Source organism: Cylas formicarius, unplaced genomic scaffold, assembly GCF_029955315.1.
Source record: "Cylas formicarius isolate icCylForm1 unplaced genomic scaffold, icCylForm1.1 PGA_scaffold_17__1_contigs__length_658801, whole genome shotgun sequence".
Taxonomy (NCBI): domain Eukaryota; kingdom Metazoa; phylum Arthropoda; class Insecta; order Coleoptera; family Brentidae; genus Cylas; species Cylas formicarius.
Window position 1 is genome coordinate 421,177 of NW_026844255.1, and position 10,028 is coordinate 431,204.

Genomic DNA, 10,028 nt, shown 5'->3' on the forward strand with positions numbered 1-10,028 from the left:
TAAAACCGCATCAAAACTGCAAATATCAGTTTAAACTATCATTTTTTGATACAAACAGTTATATATTCATGTCAATATCTTTCAAATTCTAGTCAAAATCGGCGTCTTTGGGCATTTTAGTAACGAAAACATTAATAAACTATTAGATTTCGACGTAAGGCAACCTTTCTGAGTCAAATAGTTGCCGATTTCGATAAAATCTTAGTCAGAATCTGCTTTTTCGCCTCTTATTGTACCCAAATCTACCTTAGAAATGCAGATATATACTTAAAACACCTTCTTTTGGGACAAATAATTGGTTTTCGCCCTTGATTTACGGAAGATTATAGCCAAAACATGCATTTTCATAACTTAGCGAACTGAAATCTACATTAAAACTGCAGATAACTACTTAAAAATTCACTTCCTTGAATTGATAATAGGTTTTTCTTTGTCATTTTAAACAGATTCCAGTCAAAATCGGCTTCTTCGATTCATATCGTATCTAAAACCGCATCAAAACTGCAAATATCAGTTTAAACTATCATTTTTTGATACAAACAGTTATATATTCATGTCAATATCTTTCAAATTCTAGTCAAAATCGGCGTCTTTGGGCATTTTAGTAACGAAAACCTTAATAAACTATTAGATTTCGACGTAAGGCAACCTTTCTGAGTCAAATAGTTGCCGATTTCGATAAAATCTTAGTCAGAATCTGCTTTTTCGCCTCTTATTGTACCCAAATCTACCTTAGAAATGCAGATATATACTTAAAACACCTTCTTTTGGGACAAATAATTGGTTTTCGCAATTGATTTTCGGAAGATTATAGCCAAAACATGCATTTTCATAACTTAGCGAACTGAAATCTACATTAAAACTTCAGATAACTACTTAAAAATTCACTTCCTTGAATTGACAATAGGTTTTTCTTTGTCATTTTAAACAGATTCCAGTCAAAATCGGCTTCTTCGATTCATATCGTATCTAAAACCGCATCAAAACTGCAAATATCAGTTTAAACTATCATTTTTTGATACAAACAGTTATATATTCATGTCAATATCTTTCAAATTCTAGTCAAAATCGGCGTCTTTGGGCATTTTAGTAACGAAAACCTTAATAAACTATTAGATTTCGACGTAAGGCAACCTTTCTGAGTCAAATAGTTGCCGATTTCGATAAAATCTTAGTCAGAATCTGCTTTTTCGCCTCTTATTGTACCCAAATCTACCTTAGAAATGCAGATATATACTTAAAACACCTTCTTTTGGGACAAATAATTGGTTTTCGCCCTTGATTTACGGAAGATTATAGCCAAAACATGCATTTTCATAACTTAGCGAACTGAAATCTACATTAAAACTGCAGATAACTACTTAAAAATTCACTTCCTTGAATTGATAATAGGTTTTTCTTTGTCATTTTAAACAGATTCCAGTCAAAATCGGCTTCTTCGACTGATATCGTACCTAAAACCGCATCAAAACTGCAAATATCAGTTTAAACTATCATTTTTTGATACAAACAGTTATATATTCATGTCAATATCTTTCAAATTCTAGTCAAAATCGGCGTCTTTGGGCATTTTAGTAACGAAAACATTAATAAACTATTAGATTTCGACGTAAGGCAACCTTTCTGAGTCAAATAGTTGCCGATTTCGATAAAATCTTAGTCAGAATCTGCTTTTTCGCCTCTTATTGTACCCAAATCTACCTTAGAAATGCAGATATATACTTAAAACACCTTCTTTTGGGACAAATTATTATAGCCAAAACATGCATTTTCATAACTTAGCGAACTGAAATCTACATTAAAACTGCAGATAACTACTTAAAAATTCACTTCCTTGAATTGATAATAGGTTTTTCTTTGTCATTTTAAACAGATTCCAGTCAAAATCGGCTTCTTCGATTCATATCGTATCCAAAACCGCATCAAAACTGCAAATATCAGTTTAATGTCATGTCAATATCTTTCAAATTCTAGTCAAAATCGGCGTCTTTGGGCATTTTAGTAACGAAAACCTTAATAAACTATTAGATTTCGACGTAAGGCAACCTTTCTGAGTCAAATAGTTGCCGATTTCGATAAAATCTTAGTCAGAATCTGCTTTTTCGCCTCTTATTGTACCCAAATCTACCTTAGAAATGCAGATATATACTTAAAACACCTTCTTTTGGGACAAATAATTGGTTTTCGCAATTGATTTTCGGAAGATTATAGCCAAAACATGCATTTTCATAACTTAGCGAACTGAAATCTACATTAAAACTTCAGATAACTACTTAAAAATTCACTTCCTTGAATTGACAATAGGTTTTTCTTTGTCATTTTAAACAGATTCCAGTCAAAATCGGCTTCTTCGATTCATATCGTATCTAAAACCGCATCAAAACTGCAAATATCAGTTTAAACTATCATTTTTTGATACAAACAGTTATATATTCATGTCAATATCTTTAAAATTCTAGTCAAAATCGGCGTCTTTGGGCATTTTAGTAACGAAAACCTTAATAAACTATTAGATTTCGACGTAAGGCAACCTTTCTGAGTCAAATAGTTGCCGATTTCGATAAAATCTTAGTCAGAATCTGCTTTTTCGCCTCTTATTGTACCCAAATCTACCTTAGAAATGCAGATATATACTTAAAACACCTTCTTTTGGGACAAATAATTGGTTTTCGCCCTTGATTTACGGAAGATTATAGCCAAAACATGCATTTTCATAACTTAGCGAACTGAAATCTACATTAAAACTGCAGATAACTACTTAAAAATTCACTTCCTTGAATTGATAATAGGTTTTTCTTTGTCATTTTAAACAGATTCCAGTCAAAATCGGCTTCTTCGACTGATATCGTACCTAAAACCGCATCAAAACTGCAAATATCAGTTTAAACTATCATTTTTTGATACAAACAGTTATATATTCATGTCAATATCTTTCAAATTCTAGTCAAAATCGGCGTCTTTGGGCATTTTAGTAACGAAAACATTAATAAACTATTAGATTTCGACGTAAGGCAACCTTTCTGAGTCAAATAGTTGCCGATTTCGATAAAATCTTAGTCAGAATCTGCTTTTTCGCCTCTTATTGTACCCAAATCTACCTTAGAAATGCAGATATATACTTAAAACACCTTCTTTTGGGACAAATAATTGGTTTTCGCCCTTGATTTACGGAAGATTATAGCCAAAACATGCATTTTCATAACTTAGCGAACTGAAATCTACATTAAAACTGCAGATAACTACTTAAAAATTCACTTCCTTGAATTGATAATAGGTTTTTCTTTGTCATTTTAAACAGATTCCAGTCAAAATCGGCTTCTTCGATTCATATCGTATCTAAAACCGCATCAAAACTGCAAATATCAGTTTAAACTATCATTTTTTGATACAAACAGTTATATATTCATGTCAATATCTTTCAAATTCTAGTCAAAATCGGCGTCTTTGGGCATTTTAGTAACGAAAACCTTAATAAACTATTAGATTTCGACGTAAGGCAACCTTTCTGAGTCAAATAGTTGCCGATTTCGATAAAATCTTAGTCAGAATCTGCTTTTTCGCCTCTTATTGTACCCAAATCTACCTTAGAAATGCAGATATATACTTAAAACAGCTTCTTTTGGGACAAATAATTGGTTTTCGCCCTTGATTTACGGAAGATTATAGCCAAAACATGCATTTTCATAACTTAGCGAACTGAAATCTACATTAAAACTGCAGATAACTACTTAAAAATTCACTTCCTTGAATTGATAATAGGTTTTTCTTTGTCATTTTAAACAGATTCCAGTCAAAATCGGCTTCTTCGACTCATATCGTACCTAGAACCGCATCAAAACTGCAAATATCAGTTTAAACTATCATTTTTTGATACAAACAGTTATATATTCATGTCAATATCTTTCAAATTCTAGTCAAAATCGGCGTCTTTGGGCATTTTAGTAACGAAAACCTTAATAAACTATTAGATTTCGACGTAAGGCAACCTTTCTGAGTCAAATAGTTGCCGATTTCGATAAAATCTTAGTCAGAATCTGCTTTTTCGCCTCTTATTGTACCCAAATCTACCTTGGAAATGCAGATATATACTTAAAACACCTTCTTTTGGGACAAATAATTGGTTTTCGCCCTTGATTTACGGAAGATTATAGCCAAAACATGCATTTTCATAACTTAGCGAACTGAAATCTACATTAAAACTACAGATAACTACTTAAAAATTCACTTCCTTGAATTGATAATAGGTTTTTCTTTGTCATTTTAAACAGATTCCAGTCAAAATCGGCTTCTTCGACTGATATCGTACCTAAAACCGCATCAAAACTGCAAATATCAGTTTAAACTATCATTTTTTGATACAAACAGTTATATATTCATGTCAATATCTTTCAAATTCTAGTCAAAATCGGCGTCTTTGGGCATTTTAGTAACGAAAACATTAATAAACTATTAGATTTCGACGTAAGGCAACCTTTCTGAGTCAAATAGTTGCCGATTTCGATAAAATCTTAGTCAGAATCTGCTTTTTCGCCTCTTATTGTACCCAAATCTACCTTAGAAATGCAGATATATACTTAAAACACCTTCTTTTGGGACAAATAATTGGTTTTCGCCCTTGATTTACGGAAGATTATAGCCAAAACATGCATTTTCATAACTTAGCGAACTGAAATCTACATTAAAACTGCAGATAACTACTTAAAAATTCACTTCCTTGAATTGATAATAGGTTTTTCTTTGTCATTTTAAACAGATTCCAGTCAAAATCGGCTTCTTCGATTCATATCGTATCTAAAACCGCATCAAAACTGCAAATATCAGTTTAAACTATCATTTTTTGATACAAACAGTTATATATTCATGTCAATATCTTTCAAATTCTAGTCAAAATCGGCGTCTTTGGGCATTTTAGTAACGAAAACCTTAATAAACTATTAGATTTCGACGTAAGGCAACCTTTCTGAGTCAAATAGTTGCCGATTTCGATAAAATCTTAGTCAGAATCTGCTTTTTCGCCTCTTATTGTACCCAAATCTACCTTGGAAATGCAGATATATACTTAAAACACCTTCTTTTGGGACAAATAATTGGTTTTCGCCCTTGATTTACGGAAGATTATAGCCAAAACATGCATTTTCATAACTTAGCGAACTGAAATCTACATTAAAACTGCAGATAACTACTTAAAAATTCACTTCCTTGAATTGATAATAGGTTTTTCTTTGTCATTTTAAACAGATTCCAGTCAAAATCGGCTTCTTCGATTCATATCGTACCTAGAACCGCATCAAAACTGCAAATATCAGTTTAAACTATCATTTTTTGATACAAACAGTTATATATTCATGTCAATATCTTTCAAATTCTAGTCATAATCGGCGTCTTTGGGCATTTTAGTAACGAAAACCTTAATAAACTATTAGATTTCGACGTAAGGCAACCTTTCTGAGTCAAATAGTTGCCGATTTCGATAAAATCTTAGTCAGAATCTGCTTTTTCGCCTCTTATTGTACCCAAATCTACCTTAGAAATGCAGATATATACTTAAAACACCTTCTTTTGGGACAAATAATTGGTTTTCGCCCTTGATTTACGGAAGATTATAGCCAAAACATGCATTTTCATAACTTAGCGAACTGAAATCTACATTAAAACTACAGATAACTACTTAAAAATTCACTTCCTTGAATTGATAATAGGTTTTTCTTTGTCATTTTAAACAGATTCCAGTCAAAATCGGCTTCTTCGATTCATATCGTATCTAAAACCGCATCAAAACTGCAAATATCAGTTTAAACTATCATTTTTTGATACAAACAGTTATATATTCATGTCAATATTTTTCAAATTCTAGTCATAATCGGCGTCTTTGGGCATTTTAGTAACGAAAACCTTAATAAACTATTAGATTTCGACGTAAGGCAACCTTTCTGAGTCAAATAGTTGCCGATTTCGATAAAATCTTAGTCAGAATCTGCTTTTTCGCCTCTTATTGTACCCAAATCTACCTTAGAAATGCAGATATATACTTAAAACACCTTCTTTTGGGACAAATAATTGGTTTTCGCCCTTGATTTACGGAAGATAATAGCCAAAACATGCATTTTCATAACTTAGCGAACTGAAATCTACATTAAAACTACAGATAACTACTTAAAAATTCACTTCCTTGAATTGATAATAGGTTTTTCTTTGTCATTTTAAACAGATTTTAGTCAAAATCGGCTTCTTCGATTCATATCGTATCTAAAACCGCATCAAAACTGCAAATATCAGTTTAAACTATCATTTTTTGATACAAACAGTTATGTATTAATGTCAATATCTTTCAAATTCTAGTCAAAATCGGCATCTTTGGGCATTTTAGTAACGAAAACCTTAGTAAACTATTAGATTTCGACGAAAGGCAACCTTTCTGAGTCAAATAGTTGCCGATTTCGATAAAATCTTAGTCATAATCTGCTTTTTCGCCTCTTGTTGTACCCAAATCTACCTTAGAAATGCAGATATATACTTAAAACACCTTCTTTTGGGACAAATAATTGGTTTTCGCCCTTGATTTACGGAAGATTATAGCCAAAACATGCATTTTCATAACTTAGCGAACTGAAATCTACATTAAAACTGCAGATAACTACTTAAAAATTCACTTCCTTGAATTGATAATAGGTTTTTCTTTGTCATTTTAAACAGATTCCAGTCAAAATCGGCTTCTTCGATTCATATCGTATCTAAAACCGCATCAAAACTGCAAAATATCAGTTTAAACTATCATTTTTTGATACAAACAGTTATATATTCATGTCAATATCTTTCAAATTCAAGTCAAAATCGGCGTCTTTGGGCATTTTAGTAACGAAAACCTTAATAAACTATTAGATTTCGACGTAAGGCAACCTTTCTGAGTCAAATAGTTGCCGATTTCGATAAAATCTTAGTCAGAATCTGCTTTTTCGCCTCTTATTGTACCCAAATCTACCATAGAAATGCAGATTTATACTTAAAACACCTTCTTTTGGGACAAATAATTGGTTTTCGCCCTTGATTTACGGAAGATTATAGCCAAAACATGCATTTTCATAACTTAGCGAACTGAAATCTACATTAAAACTACAGATAACTACTTAAAAATTCACTTCCTTGAATTGATAATAGGTTTTTCTTTGTCATTTTAAACAGATTCCAGTCAAAATCGGCTTCTTCGATTCATATCGTATCTAAAACCGCATCAAAACTGCAAAATATCAGTTTAAACTATCATTTTTTGATACAAACAGTTATATATTCATGTCAATATCTTTCAAATTCTAGTCAAAATCGGCGTCTTTGGGCATTTTAGTAACGAAAACCTTAATAAACTATTAGATTTCGACGTAAGGCAACCTTTCTGAGTCAAATAGTTGCCGATTTCGATAAAATCTTAGTCAGAATCTGCTTTTTCGCCTCTTATTGTACCCAAATCTACCTTAGAAATGCAGATTTATACTTAAAACACCTTCTTTTGGGACAAATAATTGGTTTTCGCCCTTGATTTACGGAAGATTATAGCCAAAACATGCATTTTCATAACTTAGCGAACTGAAATCTACATTAAAACTACAGATAACTACTTAAAAATTCACTTCCTTGAATTGATAATAGGTTTTTCTTTGTCATTTTAAACAGATTCCAGTCAAAATCGGCTTCTTCGACTGATATCGTACCTAAAACCGCATCAAAACTGCAAATATCAGTTTAAACTATCATTTTTTGATACAAACAGTTATGTATTCATGTCAATATCTTTCAAATTCTAGTCAAAATCGGCGTCTTTGGGCATTTTAGTAACGAAAACCTTAATAAACTATTAGATTTCGACGTAAGGCAACCTTTCTGAGTCAAATAGTTGCCGATTTCGATAAAATCTTAGTCAGAATCTGCTTTTTCGCCTCTTATTGTACCCAAATCTACCTTAGAAATGCAGATATATACTTAAAACACCTTCTTTTGGGACAAATAATTGGTTTTCGCCCTTGATTTACGGAAGATTATAGCCAAAACATGCATTTTCATAACTTAGCGAACTGAAATCTACATTAAAACTGCAGATAACTACTTAAAAATTCACTTCCTTGAATTGATAATAGGTTTTTCTTTGTCATTTTAAACAGATTCCAGTCAAAATCGGCTTCTTCGATTCATATCGTATCTAAAACCGCATCCAAACTGCAAATATCAGTTTAAACTATCATTTTTTGATACAAACAGTTATATATTCATGTCAATATCTTTCAAATTCTAGTCAAAATCGGCGTCTTTGGGCATTTTAGTAACGAAAACCTTAATAAACTATTAGATTTCGACGTAAGGCAACCTTTCTGAGTCAAATAGTTGCCGATTTCGATAAAATCTTAGTCAGAATCTGCTTTTTCGCCTCTTATTGTACCCAAATCTACCTTAGAAATGCAGATATATACTTAAAACACCTTCTTTTGGGACAAATAATTGGTTTTCGCCCTTGATTTACGGAAGATTATAGCCAAAACATGCATTTTCATAACTTAGCGAACTGAAATCTACATTAAAACTGCAGATAACTACTTAAAAATTCACTTCCTTGAATTGATAATAGGTTTTTCTTTGTCATTTTAAACAGATTCCAGTCAAAATCGGCTTCTTCGATTCATATCGTATCTAAAACCGCATCAAAACTGCAAATATCAGTTTAAACTATCATTTTTTGATACAAACAGTTATATATTCATGTCAATATCTTTCAAATTCTAGTCAAAATCGGCGTCTTTGGGCATTTTAGTAACGAAAACCTTAATAAACTATTAGATTTCGACGTAAGGCAACCTTTCTGAGTCAAATAGTTGCCGATTTCGATAAAATCTTAGTCAGAATCTGCTTTTTCGCCTCTTATTGTACCCAAATCTACCTTAGAAATGCAGATATATACTTAAAACACCTTCTTTTGGGACAAATAATTGGTTTTCGCCCTTGATTTACGGAAGATTATAGCCAAAACATGCATTTTCATAACTTAGCGAACTGAAATCTACATTAAAACTGCAGATAACTACTTAAAAATTCACTTCCTTGAATTGATAATAGGTTTTTCTTTGTCATTTTAAACAGATTCCAGTCAAAATCGGCTTCTTCGATTCATATCGTATCTAAAACCGCATCAAAACTGCAAATATCAGTTTAAACTATCATTTTTTGATACAAACAGTTATATATTCATGTCAATATCTTTCAAATTCTAGTCAAAATCGGCGTCTTTGGGCATTTTAGTAACGAAAACCTTAATAAACTATTAGATTTCGACGTAAGGCAACCTTTCTGAGTCAAATAGTTGCCGATTTCGATAAAATCTTAGTCAGAATCTGCTTTTTCGCCTCTTATTGTACCCAAATCTACCTTAGAAATGCAGATTTATACTTAAAACACCTTCTTTTGGGACAAATAATTGGTTTTCGCCCTTGATTTACGGAAGATTATAGCCAAAACATGCATTTTCATAACTTAGCGAACTGAAATCTACATTAAAACTGCAGATAACTACTTAAAAATTCACTTCCTTGAATTGATAATTGGATTTTCTTTGTCATTTTAAACAGATTCCAGTCAAAATCGGCTTCTTCGATTCATATCGTATCTAAAACCGCATCAAAACTGCAAATATCAGTTTAAACTATCATTTTTTGATACAAACAGTTATATATTCATGTCAATATCTTTCAAATTCTAGTCAAAATCGGCGTCTTTGGGGATTTTAGTAACGAATACCTTAATAAACTATTAGATTTCGACGTAAGGCAACCTTTCTGAGTCAAATAGTTGCCGATTTCGATAAAATCTTAGTCAGAATCTGCTTTTTCGCCTCTTATTGTACCCAAATCTACCTTAGAAATGCAGATTTATACTTAAAACACCTTCTTTTGGGACAAATAATTGGTTTTCGCCCTTGATTTACGGAAGATTATAGCCAAAACATGCATTTTCATAACTTAGCGAACTGAAATCTACATTAAAACTGCAGA